The sequence below is a fragment of the Lactuca virosa genome, chromosome 5 (genome assembly GCF_052849685.1).
Source record: "Lactuca virosa cultivar CGN04683 chromosome 5, Lactuca_virosa_CGN04683_v6, whole genome shotgun sequence".
Lineage (NCBI taxonomy): Eukaryota > Viridiplantae > Streptophyta > Magnoliopsida > Asterales > Asteraceae > Lactuca > Lactuca virosa.
In genome coordinates this window covers 161,234,522-161,242,861 of record NC_136430.1, presented here as the reverse complement: position 1 = coordinate 161,242,861, position 8,340 = coordinate 161,234,522, and the positions used below count along the sequence as shown (strand labels likewise).

Genomic DNA, 8,340 nt, shown 5'->3' with positions numbered 1-8,340 from the left:
TAAATGCTACTCTCCTCTCACTCGAAAAATATATACAACCATGGATGTTACATTTTTTGAAAATCAACCATATTTTCCCAAAACCAATATTCAGGGGGAGAATTCCAATGAATATCAATTTTGGGAAACTTCACATACTCCTTCTGGTGTCACTTCTCCTATTGTCACTCTAGAACAGAACACCATAAATACTCTAGACACAAGTTCTTTATTTAGTCCTCTTGAAAATATTTTAACTCTCGAAGACATTTCAAATGCTTCTCTAGAAAACGATCCAATCACACATACCTCTCCTCAACTTCATGTCTACTCCAGAAGAAACCGTCGTTCACAGCAAGTAGATCCAATCACACATACTTCTCCGATCTCTGTCACAGATGATACACAACAACAAACGAATTCAGTTGATGATACCAAGCGACTATTGAGCCCAATATTGATGATTCTGATTTACCAATTGCTCAACGGAAAGGTATCCGCTCATGTACCAAACATCCGATTGAAAGATATGTTGCATATGGTAAACTTCATCCTTCTTATAGGTTATTTGTAGCTAATCTTGACCAAACACAGATTCCAGATTCCATTCATGAGGCACTAAAAATACCAAGCTGGAAATTGGCTGTTGAAGAAGAAATAAAAGCCCTTGAATCCAATGGAACTTGGACAATCACAAAATTACCTAAAGATAAACGAGCGGTAGGGTGAAAATGGATATTTTCTGTGAAATACAAAGCTGATGGAAGTGTAGACAGATTCAAGGCGAGGTTAGTCGCTAAAGGGTTCACTCAATCCTATGGCATTGATTATAAAGAGACGTTCGCTCCTGTTGCCAAACTAAACACGGTTCGAGTATTACTTTCCCTGGCCGTAAGCAATGATTGGCCTCTTTACCAGCTCGATGTAAAAAATGTTTTCCTAAACGGTGATCTGCAAGAAGAAATTTATATGTCAATGCCTCCAGGATTTGAAAACTCCAAAGGCAATATGGTGTGTAGATTAAAAAAATCTTTGTACGGCCTTAAACAATCACCCCGTGCATGGTTTGGAAAATTCAGTTAAGCCATAATCTCACAGGGTTATGTTCAATGCCAATTTGATCACACTCTATTTATCAAGACAAGTACTACTGGGAAGAAAGCAATACTAACTGTTTACGTTGATGATATCATACTGACAGGAGATGATGTTGAGGCGATTAAACTTCTAAAAAGAAACTTGGCATCCAAATTCGAAATTAAGGATCTTGGACATCTCAAATACTTCCTTGGAATGGAAGTTGCTCGGTCCAAGGAAGGTATTGTTATATCTCAAAGAAAATACATCTTGGATCTCTTAAAAGAAACTGGCCTTCTTGGGTGCAAACCAGCAGAAACACCCATGGATCCAAACAAAAAGGGGTGTCATGAGGAAGAACAAACCCCGGTGAACAAAGAACACTATCAACGACTTGTTGGCAAACTCATTTATCTCTCTCACACTCGTCCTGACATTGCGTATTCTGTAAGCATTGTGAGTCAACACATGAATGAACCAACTGAAGAGCACCTAGAAACAGTCAAACGTATTCTAAGGTATCTCAAGATGACTCCCAGTTTAGGCCTACGGTTCAAAAGAACTAAAATCCGTGATGTCCAAGTGTATACTGATGCAAGTTGGGCTGCAAAGGAGACCAATCAGAAATCAACCACAGGTTACTGCTCATATGTATGGGGCAATCTTGTTACATGGAGGAGCAAGAAACAATATGTCGTATCACGCAGCAGTGCAGAATCTGAGTATCGAGCTCTTGCACTAGGAATATGTGAAGGTATGTGGATACAAAGACTACTTAATGAACTCGGGATGAGGAAAGAAGAATCTGTAAAAATGTTTACTGATAGCCAGCCTGCTATTGACATTGCCAAAAATCCTGTTCACCACGACCACACAAAGCACATAGAAATAGATCGACATTTCATTTCTGAAAAAGTTGATCACGGGATAATTCAGCTCAGCTATGTTCCATCGCGCCTCCAAATCGCTGATATCCTAACTAAAGCTTTACCAAGAGTCAAATTTGAAGAATTTATTTCCAAGCTTGGCTTATATAATATCTACAACCAAGCTTAAGGGGGAGTGTTGAAAATTATGAAGTTATTTAGGAAAGTTTTTATCTCTTATTTTCTATTTTAGATAAGATTGTCTTTGATTTGATATCTTTCAATTAGTGTAGCTGTAATCCCTAATTTAGTGTAGCTCTATAGTATAGCCGGCCCTATTTTTTCCCTGTATATATTCCTTGTACACTCTTCTTTTGAATATACAGAAAAACTGAGATTGTTTTTTCATCTCAAAACACTCTCTCAATTTCTACAGAAAGATTCAAATTTTGTAGATTTGTTTTTATTTACTTTGAACAGGGTCTTTCTGCAACTGTTTATTGCCTGAAAACATTCAAGTTGCAGCTGTTAGACATCTACCTGATCATGCAACAATTTCTGGTGAGATTTGATTACATTTTTGGACAAATTACAGAAATACCCTTATATTTTAGGTGGTTTTGTAGTAAAAATTGTTGTTGAAAATTGAAACAGATGAAGAATCAGATTCTGGTGATTCATCTTTAACAATGAGGAGTGAAGAAGATGAAGTGGATGATGATGATCATCATCATCTTTTGACTCTGAATAGTGATGTGGCATTTTTGGGATTAAAAAATTTACATTTCAACAACTTATATCTTCAAATAATGTTGATTTGATTTGTTGTCTTCAATTTTTCATTTGCAGGCATCAATAGAGGTTCAGGGTAGCAGATGCATATTCCATTTGAAGAGTGATCTAAGTTTATGATCATATTCACTTCTACATATGGATTGATAGATAAATGTACAACACAATCTTTGCAATTCGTATATATAGATTTAAAATAATCATTTTACTTTTTTGTTGAAAGATATATTTTAAAAGTCCAAAATGCCCTTGAAGTATGTGAATACCATCTGTCGACTCATGACATGAGCACGCAAGAAGTTGTGCCTAGAAAAGTTTATCATCAATCAACAATCTCAAGGCTAGATGCCAATGGAAGTTAAGCTCAACACTTGCTAATCAATCAGAAACTGTATAGTACTGGTTCTTTTTTTTTAACACTTAAATATGATTTACTCTATGAATAGTGGGTAGTAGATAACAATAATGTGACTCTTTACAGAGCTTGCATGGGTCTCTTTCTAGTTCATTATTATTCATTACTAACTATTTAACATTTTCTTTATACAACTATTGTGAAAATTATAATGGATTATATTTTTAATATTTATGACATCATTTCTTTATTACTTATTAATCATAGATACGAATAATTAAAAATAATCATTATAAACTTACAAACAAAACATCTAATATTATATACAAGTATTATATACAAGTAACCGTCTGACATATTCTTCATATTAATGATTAGTTTTTTTTATTGGTCGTAAGTTATTTTAACGTTCTCAATCGTCGTGTAGTACACGAACTATAACCTAATGGTTAAATAATAATATCTTTGTGTGTTTGATAATATTCTTTATTTCTATATTTTTGGTAGTTATGGTTCAATTGTACTATTATTAGTATATTAAATACACATAAATTGCTTATCTAATGGTATTTAATTTATGAACATGATGAATTGACCATGTCTAGTGTGAAACTATAGAATTACTAGATTACCCTTGAAAGAGTAATCAGCCTTGGAAACTAGACTTAGTTTTGTATATTGCTTAACCAACTCTTGCCTCATGGTATTATTGAATTTCGATATGACCATATTTGGTTAGTGTAAAATTATTAAATTGCCCCCAAACTTTTGTAGACATTAGTAAATAAAAAGCAAGAATATATAAGATGATGAGAGTTACAACATCATGGTACTGAGAAGGATGCTCGATTTATGGTTGTTTATGTGTCACGATTCTTCACTTTCACACCAAATGACATACTTGTGAAACATTACTTACAAAAAACTATCATTTTGTTGTCAAGTAGGGCCGTTTACAATTTGAATAAAATAGAATTATAAAATTAAACAATTTTGATTGGACTATTTGGTTTTTTGAATGACTTTAGTAAAACCAAATTATTATTATTTTAGATTTTGATTGATTTGGTGTAAAAAATAAAAATTGAATAGTCCAAAAAAACCAGAATAATATATATATATATATATATATATATATATATATATATATATATATATATATATATATCTTTAATCATTTATTAATTCACTAAATTGTATTTTTAAATAGATTAGAAAAGTCTCACCAATAAAAAACCTTAACATGTATTTCATTTTCAAAAGTTTTCTATAAATAAAATATTAAATTTTGATATAAATTTTAATTCACAACTAAGCAATTTGTTTTTATTTATTCTATAAAGTTTACTAATACTAAAGTCTATCTATCCTAATATCCTAATAAACGAAACCTAAAAGTGTCACAAATCAAGTTCAATTTTAATTTTGAAAATAAAAAATCTTATCCAAATAACATTTTCGAAATATATGATATCTCTCCTTTAAAAATCCTATTAAATCTCTAAGATTTAATAGGATTAAAAAAAAATCTTAGAGATTTAATAGGAATTTTAAAATATAGATATTATATATTTTGAAAATTTTATTAGGATATGTTTTTTTTTTCAAAATTTAAATTGATGTTGATTTTAATTTTTTTTTCTGAACGACAAATCTAACGTTAGCCTATCAAACTACTTTTAATATCACCTACGTCCCGGACAAGACTTGACACTTTAACCTTAAAGAAGGAGGACAACACCTATTTGGTTCTAAGATTTTAATGTATCCTAAAAAATCAGTGATACATTCTCATAATTACCGTCTTTATTATTTTTTTTTATCTATATAAAAATTTTAAATATATTCATAATGATTTCTACGAGTTATACGTATAACCTATCAATCATCATGATTTCCACGAATTATAACCTAATAATATTATATAACACGAAATAATTGAATAGTATTATATAACATTAAAAATTAATAAAAACAATTAATTACGTAGTCGACTTATCGAATTACTCATTTAATCGTGTAGTTAGAAATTGAATCGTGTAGATAGAATTATCCTATTAATATTTGATATGATTAACCCGGTAGCTTCGTCGTAAAACACCTTTTAAAGAATATGTGGGTTCATATCCATCTACATCAAATTTGAGTATTCTTAAAAATCAAGCTCATCTTCATCAAAATCCTGAAATGCAAAGATCATAGCGAATTTTTAAAGTATAGAGTCACCAGTGTAAAAAATCAGAGATAAGAAAAAAAAACAAAAAAAAAAATCGTTGGAGAAGAAAAAAACTAAATATATACAAAAATATAATTCGATACCCTAATTTTGTTACAATAGTTTTGTTAATAACACTTCACATTAATTCGTACCCTTATACAAGTAACATCACTTGCTTTTTCGAAAATATCTATTAGAAAAACATTATAGGAGAACATTTTAAAAAATACATCGACATATTAAAGTATATATTTTCTACGTATCAAATATTGTTTGATGTTAAATCAAATATTCAAATATCATGTTAAATTTAAGACTAAACTGCACAAATGGTCCCTGTGGTTTGCTCAAAATTGCCACTTTGGTCCAAAAAAGCTTGAACTAGCACTAGAGGTCCAAAGTTTTCATTTTGTTGCTTGTTTGGTCCAATCAATTCTGATATTTTTTCAAAATGACGGATTTGCCCCTGTTAATATGACTTTCTCTTTTTTCTTAATTGTTTTTCTGATTTTCAGATTTAAAAAAAAAATAAAAAATAAAATGAAATCTCTCTCTCTCTCTCTCACACACACACACATACACACACACACACACACACACACTCTCTCTCTCTCTCTCTCTCTCAATTACAAACCACCACTAGAAAAGATGGCATCGCCGTCACCACCGCATCTCACTCTCATTATTCGTCTTCATCTTCCTCACCTTCGTCGAAGCTGGTTGAGCTTGATATCTCACAAAACATGTTCGTCGGAAGGGTGCATTGGGGACATTTATTTATAAAAGGGAAATAAAGGGATTTAGGTTTACCTATGGAAAGTTGAGTAAGATATGGTGCTAGTTTCTCACAATTTCTACCATTGGAATCCATAGCAACTGCAATCCCAACTTGCTCGATAGCTTCCACCCATTCCCCTATTGATCCATCGAGAATGGGAACTTGTAATTGCATATGAAACATATCAATCTGATTGAAGATTTCTATAACGTCAAGATAAACACACACACACACACACAAATACCACACAATCGAAGATTTGGTTATGAGTTTACAAACCCAGAAATTTGCAGAAAATCAAAGAGAAAGAAATATGTAGAAAATCTAACCTAAATGTATGCATCATGTACATCCTTTCAAGATCCAGTTTTTTATTCATGATGTTTTCAAGAAAACCCCCATGTTTGTAGCAGATGCACAATCTCACTGGTACTCTTTCCTCTGATTAGGGCTTGAAACGATTTCGACTTCATAACTTTGGGTTGTGTTATATCTGATTTAGGTTTTAACCTAACACAAAATACAGAGGAGGGAGAATGTAGAAGTGACATTTGAAAGGAGGAGGTAGAAGGTAAAGGAGGAGGGAGAATACAGGTTTGACCATGGTTGATGGTGGATCTATGCATCATTCTTCGACAGAGCTATAGAGGACTGCTGATACTTCAATCACTTTGTTGAAGGTATGAGGGCCCAAACTTGATTTCTTAGGTTTGATTTTGGATTTTAGAAATATGTCGATGAAGGTGATGAAGATGAAAGGTAGTAGAAGATGGGTGGTCAATTTTTTGCGAGGGTATCTCTGATTCTGATTTAGATGAACCCATCTTTTCTGGTGGTGGTTTGTAATAGAGAGAGAGAGAGAGAGAGAGAGAGAGAGAGAGAGAGATTTATTTTTATTTTTTTTATTTTTTTATTTTTTTTAAATATGAAAATCAAAAAAACAACTAAGAAAAAAAAGAAAATCATATTAACAGGGGCAAATCCATCATTTTGAAAAAAATCATAATTGATTGGACCAAACAAGCAACAAAATGAAAACTTTGGACCTCTAGTGCTAGTACAAACTTTTTTGGATCAAAGTGGCAATTTTGAGCAAACAAGACCGACCATTTGTGCTGTTTAGTCTAAATTTAATGAATATTATATTCACCTAAAAGATCCATGATTTTGTCTGCAGCACAAGGGACAAAGACCAAAACCTGAGGTGGAGCATTTTACGAGCCCACTGTTCCAACGGATAATACCGATGAGCTGGACTTAATTATTCATACCCACATGGCATGACGTGGAATGTTTGGATAGTACGTAAAACACGTTAATGTCCACTTGTTCATTCCGGGCCACATTTCATTTTTCTCTCATGTCACAATAATTTTAATAAATTTCTATCCTTCCACCAATTTAAGATACAAATTTTTTTAAATATAAAAATAACAAGAGAGTGAAAAAGAGCGGGAGAAATGGGTGTGAGGGGTAGTGACCACATAAGCATAACACAGCGTGCGTGAAACCCATACTATATAGTCTTATCGTCATGTTTATTTTTACATACGAAATGGTTACCTCACGCATGTTTTTTTTTATACATGCTAAAGATTTTTTAATCGTACAATTACATAAAACAAATGAAAAAAAAATAAAACAAAGGGTTGTGGTGTGATAAAAAGTGAAAAATAAAATGATACCGGTAACTTCTTACCGTGTGTGGCAAAAAATTGAGAGAAAAAAATAATAAAAAAAGGATGCTTACCCCACCCCCACCCCCACATCCTCACAAAGTCACATTGTAGCGCACCCCTCATTTACACCAATATCCTTTCACCAAATTGCAAAAATGGTCCTGTGATATATGGAAAATTGTTATTTTTGTCTAAAAATTTTTAAATTAACACCACTAGTCCAAACCTTTAATTTTATTGCAATTTTGTTCCAAATATTCTACGAATATTGACAATAACAATTATGCCCTTATTTTATCTTTTTCTCATTTTCTTTTTCATTTCTATGTTTATAAAAAAATCAAAAATAAAATTGTTATTTTTTTCTCGTTCAGCACTGCAAGCTTCTAGCGTTTAGTTTAAACAAAACGCTTCAAATCCAAATGCTACTTCATGTAGCGTTTAACAAAACGCTACAAGCTACAAGTTACCTGCTACCAGCTAGTTTTGTCGAACACGTCCTAAATGTGATATTCGACTTTTATTTATAGAAAAAAAAATAGGATTTATTAACTTGTTTTGTATCAAATGAGTAAAATAAAGTTTATCGGAAGCAT

At 31.9% G+C, this 8,340-nt stretch overlaps 1 long non-coding RNA gene across 2 annotated transcripts; it reads right to left on the bottom strand.

Annotated features, from left to right (window-relative positions):
- Nucleotides 1-5,342: 5,342 nt before the first annotated feature.
- LOC145116331 (uncharacterized) lies at nt 5,343-6,863 on the bottom strand. 2 transcript variants are annotated; one of them, XR_013712002.1, is made up of 2 exons: nt 6,395-6,863; nt 5,343-6,254 (listed from the first exon to the last, which is right to left on the bottom strand). It is a non-coding gene; the product is annotated as an uncharacterized LOC145116331 (long non-coding RNA). The 2 variants fall into 2 exon arrangements; XR_013712003.1 differs by having other exon boundaries at nt 5,343-6,202.
- Between the last annotated feature and the right edge of the window lie 1,477 nt (nt 6,864-8,340).